The following is a 20,705-nucleotide window of genomic DNA, read 5'->3' as shown; positions in this document are numbered from 1 at the left end:
TTTGGGTTTATGTAAGATACCCTGGCATAAGTATTTGGAGCAATGCAAAATAAGAAGCCACTAACCAACCCCCCCCCGCCCCCCGACCTCCATTAGCGAAGCGATAGGACGTCAGGGTTTGTAAGTAGAGTAGAAAAAGGACTTGCACACTTTTTTTTTTTATTATTATTAAAGCAGGAGAAGGGAGAGGCACTATGTTTTTTTAAATGACACCTAGAACTTAATGGGAATTAAGGCTTTGAAAAGGGAGCCATATCGAAAAATCACAAGGATTAAACAATAAAATATTATGTTTAGAGATATTTCCGAAGAAATAAGACTTATCACCTTCACTTAATCCTGCATTTTTGTTCATTATGCATGAATTAACCATGAGTCATTTAAATTATTACAGTAGTTGGTATGCGATTTCTAACGACGATATATAGCAAATGCGGGCATTTGGTACCGGCCTTTTTTTTAAAATTGGAAAATACTTAAATTTCTGACGTGAAAAATCATTTTTTCACGCCAAGTCTAAAAGTGTTTCATGGAACTCAACATGTAATTGTTATGTATATTTATTTATGTGTGTATGTATGCGTGTATGTATGTGAGAGAGAGAGAGAGAGAGAGAGAGAGAGAGAGAGAGAGAGAGAGAGAGAGAGAGAGATTAACATGAAGTCTAAACAGGTGAAATATAGTAGTACGCGTAAATAGGACGACTGGGCGCCTTTATGGCGGAGTAGGGACACCTGCTGTTTCTTTTTGAGAGGGTCGTTAATAGGGAGACGAACGCTAGCTGCTGTTCCCTTACCGCTTATGAGAATTGAAGTGGATCCTTCTCTTTGGTCTTTCAGGTTGTTACCACCGAAACATAATATGCTTCTGTGATGGTGGTTTTCTCGCTAAAGTATCAGCACTATTAATTGATTGAGATTTGTTATTAACGTAACTTTAATTTATTCACTCGCAGGATCGATCATTTTAAATGGGACGTAAAAAACACTTCTTTAGAGGTCCATATACGAACAAATTATAATTTGACAACGCACATTCAAGTTCCTGTTGAATAAATAATCTTTGCTTTTACGTAAGCACATAAGCCGCAGAACAGTGGTAACTACACAGAAAACCACTAACGGCAGAAAGTTGGATATAAAGATTTCTTATATATGGCTTTCACTTACACAGATGTGTCATAAACACTGACTGGTGTCGTTTATTTCCTTGTGCAGGGCCGTATCACCGCAGCTAGATTACATGACCATGTCCACAAGAGTCGCGTATTATCTCTGTGCATACAGATGTTTTACAAATGAAAGCCTGTTTACTTCGACAGCACATTCTGAAAGGTTTTTGATTCACAGTCTGTTCACAGGGTATTTCAAGATAAACGCGAGCGCTGATGTTCCAGTTATTTCCACTACTTTCTGGTGTGCCGCTCGGCCGCTATACATCGTTTGGGGCACAATTTCAGTTCTGTGAGATTAAGTAAATTGAACCATTTAAAACGTAGCCCGTTGGCCAAGGACATGTTATGCTCTTACCATTTAATCTCCCAGCGCATAACTTCAACTGTTCCATACTCTCTCACGGGAAACGCTAACTCAGGGAGAAGTATGTTATACGTATCCTGTCACATTCCTGGCAAATATTGCAAAATAAAGGTTGAAAATATTTTTTACCATACGGAGTTCATCACCGATTAAGCGACCTTGTCTAGAGAGGGCTGCTATATTTCAGCAGCAATAATAATAGATGTGACCCTGAAATACCAGAGCAAAGATGTAAAAATTTATATAAAGGCACTTTGACTGAGATCCCATAAGTCACAGTCCAAGGACTGGTTTTATATTCCTCTCCGATTTTTCTATAACGTTTTTATACTCACCATATTTCAGATATATATACTAAGCTAGAATAAATGTTCATATATCTACACAATTTGTCTCGCAACCCTTTCATTATTTTTCCAATTATCTTGACTTAAAAATGCAAAGCAAGTCAAATCAGAAAAGAGAGAGAGAGAGAGAGAGAGAGAGAGAGAGAGAGAGAGAGAGAGAGAGAGAGAGAGAGAGAGAGAAGTTTTGTGCCGTTATCGAATACGCCATATCTTGTTTTGGAGTATCTTTACTCAGACTCGTGTCAATTTCCATGTTATCTAGAGCGATAATGCGTATTTTCAATCGGTGACTAAGAAGTTATATGCGCTAACATCAAGTGGTTTATCGCAGCTGCCACTTTTAGTCCAGATTTGTTAGATTTGTGTTGGAACTAATTTATTTTCGGACTCTCTCTCATAGAGCACAACTTCATATACACATACAAAATCTTTTGAATTTAGTACGAGTGATTGTTACATAAATATCCACTTTACCGAAAGGGTGGAATTGCCGAAGTAAGGCTGTCGGATAACACAGACAATAATAGTCATAACACAATGGGAACAGAAACGTCACAGTCCTAAGCCGAACCGAATCTGGCATCCTGACACTAAAGTACGCGTGCACTTAGTCTCGAACAACTACAACAGGGTCAGTGGATAACACCAGAAAACAACAGCAGGGAACTGATGAAAATAAGCACATTAAAGATTGCGAACGTTCTGTCTTGTTTCCATTATTGCATACCTCTGACAGCCAAATAAATGCAGTACCTACATTATTAAGAGCGGCGTGAGTCATCAGGTGTTCCAAATCGTTCTCAACATATTCACGGATGAAATTTGTATCTTTGCATATTCAGATTTGTAATGGCTTAAAATCAATCTTACCAATCTAGATAAAATGTTCCAAAGAAAAAAGAGAAAAAAAAAACACTAGAGCGATGAAAGCTTTTGCTGTACCACTATTTCAAACAAACACATCGCCAGTCACTTCGCGTGCAACTGACCACAGTCTGCGTATTCGTGTGGCTACGTTTAAAGTTACGTAACGTTTCCTTTTTTGTCACCATGAATTTGTAGGCGAATCACTTCGACTAGGTTTGTCCGGTTAACGAGATATTTTTGTTCAGGGGGCTTGTGAAGGTACTGGAACATAAAAAGAAAAGTTGAAGTAAAGTTAAAATTACGCAGTAAAGGAATGTCCCTATTACGGCGAACTTGGTAAATGCCATTAAAGTACTCTATGAATTGAGCTCTTACTCATTTATTTCTGCTTTCATTTTTTTCTGGTATGCGCTGTAAGTAGTTTTGAGCTGGTGCAAAAAAAACAAAAAAAAAAAAAAAAAAACTCATCCTTAAGAGTAACGACGAATTTCCTTCCCATTTACTCGTTATCTGGACTAATTATTCCAGTTCAGGAAAGGATGTGGCACAATCTACAGGCCTTAGCTAGGTCCCGTATGAAATAATTGATTGGGCTGGTTTATATAGTATATATATATATATATATTATATTATATGATATATATATATAGATATATATATATCAGTCTTCAGTGAAGTAAATTCAGACAGTATAATCTGCATTTTCTTAGAATGGTTTCATGCCACTGCCATCCCTTCCCATAATCAGAGATGTGTTTGTTAGTCAGTGCACACGAATGTCCTAACTATCCTGAAACACATAAATGTTGCGTGATTGGGACAGTAGGTTCCATCTTTGTTTTAAACTGCCAAACCAAAGGCTGACAGGTAAACTGCTAGTGTGATGATTATCTCATACTGTAACCTCATTCATTATAGACGTAGAGGAATAATGGAGAATTCCGAATGGTGTCATCACGATTATATATATATATATATATATATATATATATATATATATATATATATATATATATATAAAATAGTATGATATATATATATATATATATATATATATATATATATATATATATATATATATATATATATATATATGACTGCCTGAAGAGAACAGTTATTTCACGCTGGATGTAGTCTTACTTTATTTGGTATGCCAGTATACATTTGCTTTGAGTGGAAGTTATATTTCAATCTCGTAACTAAAAGGCTTCCAGTTGAAGCCTCTCTACTCCGGTACCCGAAAGACTATGGCTAAACCAATCGACAGAAGGTACTAATATTGAAGACTGATGTTTGTTTTCAGGACTAGAAATTTTGAAATATTTCACTGGAACAGTTCTCCCAGATGAAATCCATTTCATGTAACTTTTGCTTTGCATATCTGTAAAAACTGAATGTTGCACAAGTAATTATGGCAAAATTCTACTACTCCTGTACGCCATGCCAAACTCTTTTATGGGAACTTTTTTTTCCTTTTTGTAAATTAGCTACCCATTTAGGTGAAGTTTAGGTTCTAGAACCGATACCTGATTTTGCCAACATCAAGTTCCTAGACAACACAATAAAAGATGGTACTCTTCATTAGCACCTTCATTTTCGATGTTTTGGAAGACCACGTCACTCTTCTACACATTTTTCATGGTTTATACATCGACCATCAAATTTGGCTATGCTAAATTATGCTTTGACTCGAGTGGCCCCAACAGCCAGTCATCAAAATTATGTATACTATCGTCATTATAATTTTTGGACGCTATGAGTACGATTTAAGATAACATTACACAGATGCAATTTAAAGAAAATTAAATTGTATTAGAATACCCATTCATACTTCACTTTGCTATATTATAGTGCTAAATGCCCATCCAGAGTGCAATCTATTAGACGACGTGATACCCTTCCAAGTTGTGAGCGTATTCTATCAAGAACGCGTTTACGTTGTAACTGTGTTTTGGACTATTTGGTAACCACCAAGTGTCAAACTCAAAAGTCAAAACAGACACACAGACAGCGTTTCTCGAACTTGCTTGGTCTTGGAGATTGCTTCTAGTGCATTGATCCCTTGTAGTAATTATGATTGTAATTTTTTTGTTATCTGTTTAAGATAAGTATTATACCTGGCAAAATGGCTCGGATAATCGCAAACTTTTTTAGCAGACTAATGCTTAATTGTGTAATGGTAAGCCTTAACCTCTGCCAAAGACTGTATATTTTGATAAAGCAACATTAGGATGCCTCAGGCCCTCAGACATTAGGAGATTAGCTATTTGTTAGGTAGAATGACCAGTTACTTACTACTATCTTACAGTCTTATCATGATGAAAACGGTACTGCAAGCCGAAGTATGAAGAAGAAAATCTAGCTTGTTACAAGTTTGCCTAAGGCGTGGTCATAGACAATAGTTACCTAGCTAGTCTACTTCATACCTATGAACGTAGATCCATAGCTAGCCTACCTACTACACTTCAGTAATTGATAAAAAAAATGTCGTTTATGATATTTCTGCTGGTTTGCTGACAGGTACCTATTTCAACAGGGATACCCATAGCATCTTCTTGAAGCTTTAACAGTAGTTTTTGTGGCCTGGTTTCTGCCTCTCGCCAACCAGGACAGGTTACTGCCTTTCTGCAGGGTTCACACCCCCCCCCCCCCCCCCCCGGCTAGGTCAGGGCATGTCACTCAAGTTAGGTTAGGTAGGTAAGATATGGTTAGCCAAGTCCCCTTACTGTAGGATAGAGTTCAAAGGTAAATTACGGGTTAATTACAGCCAGCCGAAAAAATACTACTTTAAACTCTTGTTCAGGAGGTAAATTTGTGTATAGAAAAAGTCAACTGCCATAGTCTAGCTCGCCGCGGAATAGTTATATCCTAGATCTACCAATAAGGGCATAATTTCCAGCGCTTTTTCGGCAAGTTCCAAGAGAGGTGGCCTCTATGTTGCCGCTTGGTCGTTTACCCTATATCTTAACCTAATCAAGAGCACCATTTCCTGGCATGTCCTGGACCACGTCAGGAAATGGTGCTCTTGGTCCAGTGGGTTTTGCCACTCCTGGAGCCCTAAGATGACACTATGCAGGAGAATAATCTGTGCACAACTAATCTGAAGTATTAGGTACTCACTTGATTTCTCATTCAAACTCATGTTCAAGTCTAATTTTTTTTTTTTTTTTAAGTGACACTGTTAAAGTAGTCTGAGTCTAGTACCTAAGCATATACCCAATTAGGTTGTGCAAGAAATAAGTATATATATAGCTATGCACACTGGCTTACATCAGCTACATAGATAACTTCCCTCTGTTGGGGGTGTCATCAGCACACCTCACATGGTGCACTGTATGCATTATTAAGGTATTTTGCAGTGTTTCCTATGGCCTGTTGCTGGATCCGCTTTTTAGCTTGTTACTTTACTTCCCATTTCAACTTCCTTTCCTCTGTCATATTATTCAACCATCCAACTCCCTCTTTTCACGTCTTTAGCATTGATGGCTGAAAGTGTCCTTGTACTTTATAGCCTAATTTTCATAAATCAGTTAATGTCCTCTAACCAGTTATGTATGTACTGGAGAAGTCAGTGATAGTCTTTGGATTCCAAGAGATTGACATCCTACCAATGGACCCTCATTATGGAGCCTTGGATGTCCTTGTCCCCATTGCCTGGTTTGTGGCTGGTAAATACTGTGTCCTTAGCTCCCCATTGCTAGGTTGTTGGCTGTAAATATGTTTTGGGTTACTTAGCCTCATGCTTTAGTTGTTTGGTTATGCCTAAATCTTTATAGATCTATTTGGCCTTTGTATACGGGAATATTCCAAATAATAAAGCTTGAGTGACCCTGTTTTGAAAGAGATGTAGACTTTGTATAGGTTGGGTTATGAAGCATGAAACACCTAATCCAGAGTTAATGCTTGGGCAACACCTAGTCTAGAATTAATGATAGGGGCAAGGGTTCATGGTTCTAGTTACAATTTAGATATAGTATAGTTGTATTATGATACTTAAAATATTCAGTTGCTCATTATATGCTAGAAGTATCTTGTATTTTAATTTATAAGTATGTACTGTATTGAGGAGATTTTGTTCAAGGTGTCATGTGATTATTATCTTATATGATGTGGTTTGTGTAGCCTGCACATGAATATCAAACTTGTAAATTCTTGGGATCTGTGAATGGCATCTGACCAAATCTCAATATGAGAATATGCAAGGATATATTACAGTGGCCTTCAGTGACCCTTATCATACCACAATGTTATCTTATCAACTTCTTAACTTTTGTGTGATGATATATTGTAATGGTGTTTTATGAAGAGTGAATTTATAATATTGCTAATTGTAAATTTTGAGCTATCTCATATTTTTTATTGGTCATAATAGAGTGTGATGATTGTTTTTTTCTTGCAGATCATGAGTAGTGGAAAAGATTATGATTATCTCATCAAGTTTTTGGCCTTGGGAGATTCTGGTGTTGGAAAAACTAGTTTTCTCTATCAGTACACTGAGGGCATATTTTCAGCAGCAGTTCATTTCAACTGTTGGAATCGACTTCAGAGAAAAAAAACGGCTGGTAAGATAGTTTTTTTACTTTCGTATATAGTAGCATATAGCCAGATGAAAAGCTAAGCAGATGAGAACTATAATACATATTATAGAATACTGTTAATAACTGTAAGACTAGAGTGTAGAATATGAATATCGTTTCATAATTGTTCTTAAGGTTCTGTTTTTGTAACCCAGTCAATTCAACTTCTTAAGGACTTGAAGAGAAAAGTCTTGAGTATACAATGGTGTGAATTTATGTGCAATATTTTTTTCCTGATATTGCATCATCCATAAATCAAAAAGTGTTTGGTCATATTTATTTCATGTCAGTTCATTTGCTTTTGTTTACATGAAGGATAGATCTGAAAAATTTTTATAACACAAAGCTTTTCTTTGAATTTGGTCAGAGTGAGTTCATCCGAATAATGTTTCTGTATTTTGTTTTATCTTTTTGCTCTGGTTTAATTGGAATGGTCTTCATTTCGGTAATACTAATTTTATTTTTGTAGGTTGGTCAGGTATTTATATCTTTTTTTTACCTTTGGTAAAAATATAGTACATAATATACTATAAATTTGCATTACCTTAATGCAAAGTGAATGTTAAACATAATTAGTCTTTATATGCCATATGGTTAAGGCACATTTACGTAAGTACACATATTATTATAATATAAATAGGGGTGATTAGGTTGATGTTCGTGAGAATATCAGTCTTTTTTGGGGGGAGGGAGGGTACTTTAACTTTCAATTATTTTGACAGTTTTGAAGGTACTTTCCCAAAATTAGTAACCCAGTAGGGTCATGATGGGGAAACACAAAGAGTGGATTACTTTTAGTTGGATCCAGTACACCGGAGCCTGGAGATATTATTTATCCAGTAGCATAATTATTTTTTGATATAATTCTTACTTCTCTATTGACTTGAATAACTTTGAGCGTTTTGGAGGCCAGTTTAAAATTTGCAAATCACGACTAGAAAAACATAATTCCAAGTTGTGAGCTATGCTATTACAGTGACCTAACCCCACGAGCATCCCCACAAAAAAAAATGAATCTACAGTGTATTATCATTATTTAGCTTTTTAAATTGGATTTCCTTTATGGCATTAGGTGTAAATTTAATTGTTACAGTAAAAACCTTTTACAAAAGGATTGCTATAGGATTTTTGTAATATCTTGTTTTGTTCATGAAACTTACCCGTAGTATATATATATAGCTGTATCTCCAGACGTCGACAGAATTTCAAAACTCCCGGCACACGCAGTGGGCGGCCAGGTGGTTAGTACCCATTCCTGCCGCTGGGAGGCGGATATCAGGAATCATTCCCATTTTCTATTCAGATTTTTCTCTGTCGCCGGTCGGTAAACAACTGTTTTACAGACCTCCGCCTAGGATTTTGAAACTTCTTGTGCTAACTTGAGTATTCTGATTGACTTTTGGTTTTGATTTGGCTTGTTGGCTTGGCATACGTGATAGTGGATTTGATTTGGATTTGGCTTTGACTTTTCTTTGATTACGATGTCTGGATCTAGCTCTGCTAGCTTCAGGGTGTGTAAGGTGCATGAATGTAAGGTGAGGTTGCCGAAAGCTTCGGTAGACCCTCATTCAGTGTGCTCGAAATGTCGTAGTCATGTATGTATGTTGAATGATAGATGTCATCGAGTGTGAGCAATTGACTGAAATTGAATGGAAGGCATATGATTCTTACGTGAGAAAGCTTGAGCGTGATAGAATCAGCAGGTCTTCCTCTAGGAGTGCTTCTGTGAGTAGAAGTCAAGGTAGAATTGTATCTCCATTAAATCCTCCTGTAGATGTAATTCAACCTGATCCTGTTGTATTGCCTCCGAACAATCAGGAAGTGTCTGCAGAAGGAAGCGTATTATTTACGATCATGGAGTCGATTCGCACCTTGGAATCTAAAGTGATTGCTCTTCAGTCAAATGTGAATTGTGATGAGTGTTAGTGCATCTAGTGTTGTGGAAGGGGGGTCAGATCGGTCCCATAATGCCTCTAGGCCGTAGGCCCCTGCCGGACCCTCCCAGGCCTTAGGGAGAGGGCAAGCCGAAAGCCGAAGGAGGGTTACGGGATCTAATGACCGGTCTGACGTCCCTTCGGCAGAAACTGAGGACGAATCTCAGGCTGCCGGTGTTCGTGCACGGGCACGAATACTTGAAGAGTGCTTCTCTTCTTCCGAGACTTCCTCTCCTCTCGCCGAGGTTGGACGCTCGGAAGACCTCTCAGGGGGAGAGCGGCAGGGGCGCAAGGTGTCGCACAAGCGGCCGTCGCTATTGTCGCCCTCTTAAGAGAGGTTTCAGAGAAGAGGGAGCTTCACGTCCTTTCTGATCATTACGTAGATTCATCACCTGAAGATTTTGAAGCTTTTCCGCCACAGAAAAAGGAACAAGACTTCATCAGGGGAGGACTCTTTCGAGCGTCCAGTCGCTCTAAGCATGTTCCTGAGTTGAAGGAAAGGGCATCCCTCGCCCATCTTCCTCGCACAGGATGAGTCCTTCTCCCTGATCGAGAACTTTCCCCTTCGGCAAAAGGAAAATCTTTGGGAAATGCAGAGACAGTTAGCCTCCTTTTTTAGAGAAAGGAGGCAGAAAACTAGTCATCGAAGGAAGGATAGGTGGCTGCCTGTTAAGAGGACTAGGCAGTCCCCCCCGGCTCCTCCTCCGCGTTTTTCGGCCTTTGAGTCTCCTCCTAGTAGCCGACACATTAGAGAACGTGATTACGTTCCTCATGAAAGGGCGTCTAGGAGAGACGAATTTGACAGAGACGTGAGTTGTCGCACAGGCGGCCGGCGTCTTTGTCAAAAGGCCGAGAACGCTCAAGGATCATATCTGGAAGTTCAAGCTTAGCATGTTGATGATCACGCTCGGCGTCTTAAGCAACGAAGCGCTTACCAGGACGCTCGAGAAAGACGCTTTTCAAAGAAACGCCCCGGGAAACGCCTCAGCCAAGACGGCTCCCGCTGACGCTTGTTCAGGACTCACGGGGCGTCCTACACATCATGAGCTCAGCAAGACGTCGAGCTGACGCTGTTTCGGACGCCCACGGTTCCTCACATCAGGACGCTCTGCAGGGACGCTTCTCAGAACGCGCGGCGCCTTGCATATCGGGACGCTTTCCAGGACGATCAACAGTTGAGTCCGAAACGTCAGGATGTTTCTCATGTTAAAGTGTCGAAGTCATCGCGATCTTTGAAGGGCGCTGAATGACCGAGAGAAGGATTCGTCTAGTGAAAATCGCTGCCCTACTGATGATGAACCAAATGCGTCAGCGTCGTCAGACTATAAGACGTTGACGGACTTACTTAAGAAATTGTTCCCAGATAATTTTTCAAGCGCCCGTTCCTTGCTCTCCACCTTCACAATTTGCCTCATCGAAGGCCAGGAAGCCCCTGGCTTCGTTAAGATGGCCACTTTCGCTCTCTGCGAAGAGAGCGTTTAAGAGAGTCCAGGATTGGATGGATTCAAGGAAGGTTAAAGGGAAGACTTCTTTTGCACTTCCTCCATCTAGACTGAAAGGGAGAGCTGGGATCTGGTACGAAAACAAAAGGAGAAGAAGCAGGATTGAAAGCACCGTCTTCTTCTCAAGGAGATTTCGCCAATTTGGTGGACGCTCCAAGGAGGTCTTATTTGTCATCGGCTAAGGTTTCCTGGACAATGACGGAGACTGATCATCACCTCAAGGGTTATTTAAGACGCTAGAGGTGTTTAACTTTTTAGATTGGTGCCTCGGGGCTTTGGATGTACAATCAAGGAGTCAAGACTCGATTTCGCTGGAAGAGCTTTCGAGTGTATTAGCTTGTATGGATTGAGCAGTAAGGGATGGCTCTGATGAGTTAGCATCTCATTTTGCTACAGGTCTGCTAAAGAAGAGAGCTCTCTATTGTAGCTTTGCGGCGAAAGCAGTTTCTCCCGCTCAGAAAGCGGAGTTATTATTCGCCCCCTTCTCTACGCACCTATTTTCCGCAGTCCATGATTAAGGATCTGTCGGTAAACTTGCAAGAAAAAGCAACAAGGGACCTCTTGACTCAATCTTCCAGACGACCTACTCCTCAGGCTTCTACTTCAACAGCTGCAGCACCCAAGAAGAAATTTAAGCCCTTTCGTGGAGCACCTTCCTCTAGAGGTTCTTCGAGAGGAAGGGGGTCCTTCAGAGGTAAGATCTCTTCTATCAAGAAAGGAAAAAATTGATGTTTCTGCCCTTCAGGCACCTGTAGGTGCGAGACTCACCTTATTTTCTCAGGCATGGAGGACGATAGGGGCGGACACCTGGACCCTAGATGTGATCGAGAGAGGATACAAGATCCCTTTCCTCTCTGCGCCTCCTTTGAGCACGAAGCCGATAGACCTGTCGCCCGCATACCAGTCAGAGAAGCAACAGATCTTACTCGACCTTCTAGATCAAATGTTGGAAAAGAAGGCCGTAGAGGAAGTCCTGATGCTGGATTCCCCAGGCTTCTACAACAGGTTATTCCTGGTTCCGAAGCAGTCTGGGGGATGGAGACCTGTCCTAGACGTCAGCAGACTGAACATTTTTGTAAAGAAAGAAAAATTCAGGATGGAAACTTCTCAGTCTGTGCTAGGGGCCTTGAGACCAGGGGATTGGATGGTGTCATTGGACCTCAAGACGCTTATTTCCACGTCCCGATCCATCCCCAATCAAGGAAGTTCCTGAGGTTCGTCTAAAAGGGCAGGTCTTCCAGTTCAGGGCTCTGTGCTTCGGTCTGAGTACTGCGCCCGATGGTTTTTTACTTTCCTCATGCGATGTGGCGAATGGCTTCACCTATCGAAGATAAGATCTCGCTCTACCTGGACGACTGGCTAATCAAGTCGCCTTCGAAGTCAAGGTGCCTGGAGGGACCTTCAGACGACATTACAGCTGACGAAGGGCCTGGGCCTTATAGTAAAATTACGAGAAGTCCCATCTGATCCCCACGCAGTCCATCGTGTATCTGGGGATTCAGATGGATTCAGCGGCTTTTCAAGCTTTTCCATCAAAGGAACGTCAGCAGAGATGCTTAGAGAAAGTGTTAGCCTTCTTAGGGAAAGAAACATGCTCGGCGAAAGAATGGATGAGTCTGCTGGGAACCATTTCTTCGCTGGAGAAGTTTGTTTCCCTGGGGAGGTTGCACCCTCAGGCCACTCCAGTTTTTTTATGGCAGAAAACTGGAAAGACAAGAATCTAGACTCGACTTTGATTATCTCAAAAGCGGTCAAGGATCATCTGAAGTGGTGGCAAGATCCGACCAAACTCTCGGAAGGGATGTCCCTCAAGCTTTTGAGCCCCGACCTAGTGTTGTTCTCAGACGCCTCCATGGTGGGCTGGGGAGCAACACTAGGAAAGGAGGAAGTGTCAGGCCTCTGGAGAGGGGAACAGAGGTCCTGGCACATAAAACTTAAAAGAATTGGAGGCTATTCGGTTGGCTCTTCAGTTCTTCGAAGAACGATTGGTGGGCCGAGTTGTCCAGATCAACTCGGACAACACTACGGCTCTCGCTTACATAAACAAAAAAGCAGGGGGGACACACTCTCGATCACTGTTCGTGATAGCGAGAGACATCCTTCTATGGGCGAAAGCTCGAAACATAGTGATCCTGACAAGGTTCATTTCAGGAATTCAAAATGTTCGAGCGGATCTTTTAAGCCGTCGACATCAGATGCTTCCCACAGAATGGACCCTACATCTAGAAGTTTGTCAAGAGCTATGGAAGTTGTGGGTGGGACGGCCGCTAGTCGACCTCTTCGCAACCTCGAAAACGAAGAGGCTTCCGATTTATTGCTCTCCAGTTCTCGACCCGGAAGCAATAGCGGTAGATGCAATCCTATGGGACTGGACGGGGATGGATGTGTACGCCTTTCCCCGTTCAAACTCTTAGGAGAGGTAACAAGGAAGTTTGCGGCGTCGACAGGAGCGAGAATGACTCTGATCGCCCCCTTTTGGCCCTCAAGCGATTGGTTCACGGAGGTCATGTCTCTTCTGGTAGACTTCCCGAGAACCCTGCCAGAGAGAGTCGATCTTCTCAAACAGCCCCACTTCGAGAGGTACCACGGAAAACCTCTCCGCTCTGAGTCTGACTGCGTTCAGACTATCAAGAAGTTGGCCAGAGCGAGAGGTTTTTCAAGATCAGTGGCAGAGGCTATTGCCAATGCGAGAAGAGCTTCCTCTCGAGCAGTTTATCAGTCGAAGTGGGCTGTCTTCAGGAGATGGTGTAGGAAGAAAGGTATTTCCTCCTCCACGACCTCTGTGAACCAAATCACTGAGTTTCTTCTCCTGCATTTGAGAAATGTGGACAAACTAGCAGTGCCCACAATAAAAGGATACAAGAGTATGCTGTCAGCTGTCTTCCGCCACAGGGGATTAGACCTGACAAATGATAAAGATCTTCACGATCTTTTGAGATCGTTTGAGACAACCAAAGTACTACAACCGAAGGTTCCATCATGGAACCTTGATGTAGTTCTAAGGTTCTTGATGTCGGCTCCCTTTGAACCTCTGCATGCTGCCTCATTGAGAGAGACTACTAGAAAGGCGATTTTCCTAACTGCTCTTGCCACGGCAAAGAGGGTTAGTGAAATTCAGGCAATTAGTAAAGATGTGGGTTTCAGAGGACACAGTGCAGTGTGCTCCTTGGATCCTAATTTCTTAGCGAAGAATGAGAACCCATCTAACCCCTGGCCAAAACCTTTGAAATCAAGGGGTTAACAGAGTTCATCGGACAAGAGCCAGAGAGAGTCCTGTGCCCTGTCAGGGCTCTCAAATTTTACATGCAAAAGACCAAAGATTGTCGGGGTCCTTCTGAGAACTTATGGTGTTCTGTTAAGAGACCCGAATTTCCTATGTCGAAGAATGCACTGGCATTCTTTTTACGGAGCACCATCAGGGAGGCCCATGTGTCCTGGGCTCGGATGGTGATATGAAGCTTTTGAAAATAAAAGCCCATGAAGTGAGAGCTGTTGCGACTTCAATGGCATTTCGAAAGAATATGGCACTTAATGATATCATTAGCGCTACTTTTTGGCGAAGCAACTCTGTGTTTGCTTCACATTACCTGCGGGATGTGAAGACGGCATATGAGAACTGCGAGTCGCTAGGACCATACATATCCGCAGAAATGTGTTGGGGCAGGGAGCAGCACAAATACTATCCTATAGAAAAGGGGTAGGTGTGCTTTTTAATTTTGGTGTTGGTTTATGGTTGAAGGGTTGGTTGCTTGAGGCGCTTTCCCTTTCTTTAGCCTAGAAGTTATGGGACTAACTTCGATAGGTTAGGTCAGGTGGTGGTTTTTAGCTTCGTTGCCCTCACAGTATGGTCAATATGGTCTAGTCACATTGTGGTCACGCCCCCGTTGACAGATCATCTAGAGCGCACCAACTACACAGGTCACTACCTTGTTGGCAACTCTAGTAAAGCAAAAGCAGACCTTCGGTGACAGTAATCAGAAGCCAGCTATGCTAACAGGTAAGGAATCAAGATGTCAATCATCTGCACTTGAGGTGTTTCCTAAATCCTTCTATTCTGTCCCTTCCCACCTCCAATGGTGGGATTCAGCTATATATATATCTGACAGGTAAGTTTCATGAACAAAATGTTGTTGTTATGATACAATAAAGTTTGTTCATACTTACCTGGCAGATATATATATAATTAAAGTACCCACCCACCTCCCCTCAGGGGACAGTGGTATGAAAAATCTGAATAGAAAATGGGAATGATTCCTGATATCCGCCTCCCAGCGGCAGGAATGGGTACTAACCACCTGGCCGCCCACTGCGTGTGCCGGGAGTTTGAAATTCTGTCGGACGTCGAGAATACAGCTATATATATATCTGCCAGGTAAGTATGAACAAACTTTATTGTATCATAACAACAACATATTTAAATGGTATCTATGTAATAATTTGTTTAATAGTATCAGTTTGGTTTTGCACAAACTTATTACTTATAAATATTTTGCTCATGCATCAACATGAATCCCATATGCTCCATATAACAAGAAGAAAGGAGAACCACTATTGACCCACTAGATAGGGTTCTGAACCTGGAGTACGTGAGAGGAATTTTGGAGGTACATGACAGGTTTCTCAAAATACGTCAGTTTTGAATAACTGCAAACCTGTTTGTAGAAAGTGACCTACCAGATTCTGGTCAACAATGGGAAGTTCTTATTCTGCTCTAGGAAGAAATGTGTACGGAACCTCCTGGTGTTTCCTTCTACGTACCGCTGTAAGCAGGGATTCTCAGCACTATGCTTGATTAAAAACAAGTTACATTCACGTCTCGAAGTCAAAGACTAGATAAGAGGGCCTCTTTCAAAGACTGTGCCGAGGATTGACTTGTTGGTAGCAAAGAAACACGCCCAACCATCTCACTGAAATAGTCTATATACAGTACAGTCCCCAATTATGCGAGAATTTAGTCAATCCACGGCCTTGCAGAACTAGAAAATCTCAGATTTCGATACACATAACTTATGGGAATAATTCCACTAGGGCCAAGGCAAACCACAACTTACCCAGTCAAACTTTTTTATACTACCCATTTTTATGCATGACACTTACCTGGCAGTATATATATAGCTTATCCTCTTGTCGCACTGGCAGAATTTCAAAACTCGCGGCAACCGCTAGTACACTGGTAGTTCAGGTGATCGCCACCACCCAGTTCCCGTGGTGCTGGTGCTCGGAACCATTCCCGTTTTCCACAGATTTTCTCTGCCAGCCGAACCGGCAATATCGTTGTTGGTTCTCTGATAGAATTTCCTGCTCTTTGACTGACTTTTTGGATATTGGTATCGTATTCACGAAGTTAGCTTGGCAATCGCAATTGATCTTGCATTAGTATGTCTGATTCAGGGAGTATGTTTAGAGTTTGTGTGAAAGAAGGGTGTAAAGTGAGACTGCCGAAATCATCGGTAGATCCCCATACTGTATGTAAGAAGTGTCAAGAGTTTGTATGTACGTGGACAATAGGTGCAATGAATGTGAGTGTCTGAATGAGAAAGAGTGGAAGGCTCTTGTTAAGTATGTAGAGAGACTAGAAAAAGATCGGGTGAGAAGATCAGTTTCTAGAAGTGAGAGATCTGGTTCTTCGAGTAAACCTGTGAATGAATCTTTGCCTGTGTCTTCTCCAGCTCATTCACATGTAGATGTAGCACCTTCCCCTCAGGTTCCTCCTGCGCCCGTTGCTGTATCTGAGGATACTACGGATCTGCAAATTGTGAAAGTGTTCGCTGCCCTTGCGTCCATGGGAGATCAGATTAAACGGTTAACGGACAAAGTGGAAGTGTTTAATGACAGTGTTGTGGAGGGGGCGCCTGATCGTCCCTCTCGTGCTCCTAGACCTAGACCTCTGTCAAGCTCCCAGACCCAAGGGAGAAGGCATGTCGACAGTCGAAGGGAGGCGAGAGGGGTTTACTCTCGATCAGTCGTCCCTTCAGGCAGTCCTGTTGTTGCGTCCCAGGCTGCAGCAGTACGCCATAGGAAAGGCGATACTGGGAAGTGCATTTATTCTTCGGATAGTTCGGCTTCAGGAAGGAGTAGGCGTTTTGTGGAAGAATCGCGTCCTTTCAAGAGATCATACATGCCGACCTCGTCACAGGATGAAAGGGTTTTTGAGCAAGAGGGTTGGAGTAGCCCTGAGATATTTTCATCGGATGATGAGGAAGCAATCCCTATCAAGAGGAAGAGGATTTCTCGTCCTTTAGATGTGGCTAGCCGTGCGATGAGCGGTGTTTCCCCTATTAGAGAAACTCCGCTGCGTAGACGTCAGGATCGCTCGCCTCTCCGTTTTAGCCCAGTGCGTCCTCGATCTCCTCCGCCTCAGGAGTCTTGTCAGGAAGCGGAGACTAAGGAAGTTCTGCGGGACATGCAGGAGAGATTGGCAGTGCTTGTTAAATCCTGGGAAAAGCCCGAACAACCTTCGGCTAGACGTAAGGACTCGTCGCTCCCAGTTAAGTCCTCCAAGAGGACGCAGGACGTACAGTTGCCGCCTCGTTCTCAGGCGGGATCTTCTCGTAACCCAGGACGCAGTGTGTCCTATAGGAAGGACGATTCTCCGACACCGCAGGACGCAAGAGGAAGAGTGATGGACGCATGGTGGACGCAAACGTTACAGAGGACGCAGGACGCAGGCGGCAGCATGTGGAACCGTCTTCCCGACAAGGAAGAGAAGGGTTTTGCAAGGAGGCAGTTCCGCATTCGCTCTCCAGGCAAACTGTGGATAAGGATCCCGCTATGGATTGTCATCAGGATCTTGGATTTCAGGATATTTCTTCTCAGGAGGAAGACTTTGTTGAGTTTTCGGAAGAGGACAAGAATGTGGAAGCTCCTTCCTCGGACTACAAGAAGCTAACCGAGTGCCTCCTTTCATTGTTTGAAGGAGATTTTCAGCCTTCAGCCTCTATCTCCTCTATCTCAATTCTCGAAAGGACAAAAAGCAACCAAGAAATCTTCCTTTTGAAAATGACCTTGTCGATTTCAGCAAAGAAAGCCCTTCAACGTATTAATGAGTGGTTGAAGGAGAAGAGAGAGTCGGGGAAGACTTCTTTTGCTTTCCCTCCGGCCAAGTTGGCTTCGAAGTCTGGTGTTTGGTACGCTACGGGGGAAAGTCTTGGCCTGGGAGTTCCTGCCTCCTCCCAGGGAGACTTTTCTAATATAGTGGACAGCTCCCGTAGGCATGCCTTACACGCAGCCAAAATGTGGTGGACTTCTTCAGAGTTTGATCATTTGCTAAAGGGTATTTATCGGACTCTTGAAGTTTTTAATTTTCTCGATTGGTCGTTGGGTGCATTGGCTTGGACTTCAGAGATGGGAGATTCTTCAGACTCGGATTTACCTAGAAGCATCATGTCCTGTATGGATAAAACCTTGAGGGATGGAGCTAATGAACTTGCTCACTGTTTACAGCAGGTGTTTTAAAGAAAAGGTCTCTATTGTGCTCGTTCGCTGCGAAAGGAGTCTCGAACGCGCAAAAGTTGGAGTTGATGTTCTCCCCACTTTCAGGCATCAGCTTTTCCCACCGGACATCATAAGGATATCGCGCTTTCCCTTACTCAGAAGCTACAGGACCTGCTGACGTCCAGTAAGAAAGTATTTGCCCTCAAAGGTAGTGAAGAAGACACCGAAGGAAACAAGGACAGCACAGCAGCCCTTTTTCGGGGTAGGACTTTTTCCCGACCAGCCTTTAGAGGGAAAAGAGTTCCTGCCAAAAGAGGTTCGAAAACCTCAACCAAACAATGAGTTCGAAGTCCTCCAGACGTGTGTTGGGGCCAGACTTTTAGACTTCTGGGAAGTCTGGCAAAGCAGAGGAGCGGATCCTTGGTCTGTAAGTGTAGCGAAGGAAGGCTACAAGATCCCCTTTCCTAAAGAAACCACCTCTCGCTACAGCTCCGAGAGCCTTAGGGGCTCATTACATCGATTTAGAGAAGAGAGAGGCTCTTTGGCATCAAGTTGTCAGTATGTTAGAGAAGGGAGCCATAGAACCTGTTCTGGATCACGAATCCCCAGGTTTTACAACCGTCTTTTTCTGGTACCGAATCGTCGTCGGGAGGTTGGAGGCCAGTAAGTCAGCTAAACTTGTTCGTAGAAAAGACCAAGTTTATGCTGGAGACGAACGATTCAGTACTGGCAGCGGTACGTCAGGGGACTGGATGGTGACGCCTGGACCTTCAGGATGCGTATTTCCATATTCCGATTCATCCAAGGTCCAGGAATTATTTGAGATTCGTGATCCAGGACAATGTATATCAATTCAGAGCCCTTTGCTTTGGGCTTTGCACGGCCCCTCAAATCTTTACAAGGATGATGGCGAACGTGGCGAAGTGGCTTCATCTGTTAGGAGTCAGAGTCTCTCTCTATTTGGACGATTGGCTCATAAGAGCACAATCAAAGCAGCAATGTCTGGAGGACACGGACCTCACATTGGAATTAACAAAGCAGCTGGGTATGATGGTGAACCTGAAAAAGTCACATCTGATCCCCACACAGGAGCTAGTTTATTTGGGGATTCTGATATCCTCAGTGACTTTTCGGGCTTTTCTGTCCCCCGAAAGGCAGACCATGTGCCTTCGGAAAGTGCAAGAATTCCTATCGAAAGACCAATGCTCGGCGAGAGAGTGGATGAGCCTGCTGGGGACACACTCTTCGTTAGAGCGGTTCATTTCCCTAGGGAGACTTCACAATGATGCCCTTACAGTTCTTTCTGAACAAAGTCTGGCCAAGAAGATCGCAACCAGATTCCTTCCTGTTTCCAATTCCTTTAAAGATAAAGGAGGAATTAAAGTGGTGGTTAGCAGAGGGTACGTCACTCCAGCAGAGGAACCCAGACCTGATATTATTTTCCGACACGTCAGACGCAGGCTGGGGAGCGACGCTGGGCCCTCGAGAGGAGTCAGGCCTTTGGAACGAAGAAGAGAAAGCTTGGCACATAAACAGGAAGGAACTGATGGCGATTTTCTTGGCTCTGAAAGCGTTCAGACCGTGGATCAGCGGCAAAGTGGTGCAGATCAACGCGGACAATACCACAGCTCTGGCATACATACGCAAACAAGGAGGGACCCACTCGTTTACTCTTTGCAACTTGGCGAAGGAGATTCTTCTGTGGTCAGAGAGAGAGAACGTCACCCTGCTCACCAGGTTCATTCAAGGGGAGAAGAACGTCAGAGCGGACCTGTTGAGCAGGGAGGGACAAGTGCTTTCGACGGAGTGGATCTTGCATCAACAAGTATGCCAGAGGCTGTGGAAGCTTTGGGGCAGGCCAGTGGTGGATCTTTTCGCTACCGCAGCGACGAAGAGGTTACCGAATTACTGTTCTCCAGTCCCGGACCCTCTTGCAGTCGCAGTAGATGCCTTCCTACTAGATTGGACGGGGCTAGACGCGTACGCATTTCCCCCGTTCAAGATTTTAGAAAGGGTAATGAAGAAATTCAGAGAAAGTCAAGGAAACAAGGCTGACTCTAATAGCTCCATACTGGCCGGCCCAAACGTGGTTCACAGAGGTACTGGAATGGACAGTGGATTCTCCGAGAAGTCTACCCACGAGAGTAGATCTTCTCAAACAACCCCACTTCGACAGGTTCCACAAAAACACCCTCGCTCTGGGTCTGACTGCGTTCAGACTATCGAAAGACTTGTCAGAGCGAGGGGGTTTTCTAGAGAAGCAGCGAAGGCAGTTGCGAGAGCACGAAGAGCTTCAACTATCAAAGTGTACCAGTCGAAGTGGGAGAACTTCCGTAAATGGTGTAAGAATCGGAAGATTTCTTCATCCAGTACCTCTGTGACCCAAATTGCAGATTTCCTTCTGTATCTGAAGAAGGAAGTGGGTTTGGCAAATCAAACCATTAAGGGTTACAAATGTATGTTGTCTGCAGTGTTTAGGCACAGAGGATTAGATCTGTCCAATGAC

The 20,705-nt window shown here is 43.1% G+C and overlaps 2 pseudogenes; both read left to right on the top strand.

Annotated features, from left to right (window-relative positions):
* The window catches only part of LOC135213733 (chitinase-3-like protein 2), a 239,599-nt pseudogene that overhangs the window by 6,664 nt on the left and 212,230 nt on the right, over nt 1-20,705 (top strand).
* Nucleotides 4,878-20,705, top strand: part of LOC135213755 (ras-related protein Rab-27A-like) — a 78,270-nt pseudogene continuing 62,442 nt past the window's right edge.

Source organism: Macrobrachium nipponense, chromosome 43 (assembly GCF_015104395.2).
Source record: "Macrobrachium nipponense isolate FS-2020 chromosome 43, ASM1510439v2, whole genome shotgun sequence".
Taxonomy (NCBI): Eukaryota; Metazoa; Arthropoda; class Malacostraca; order Decapoda; family Palaemonidae; genus Macrobrachium; species Macrobrachium nipponense.
The sequence above is the reverse complement of the archived record's forward strand: the minus strand, read 5'-3'. Positions and strand labels throughout refer to the sequence as shown.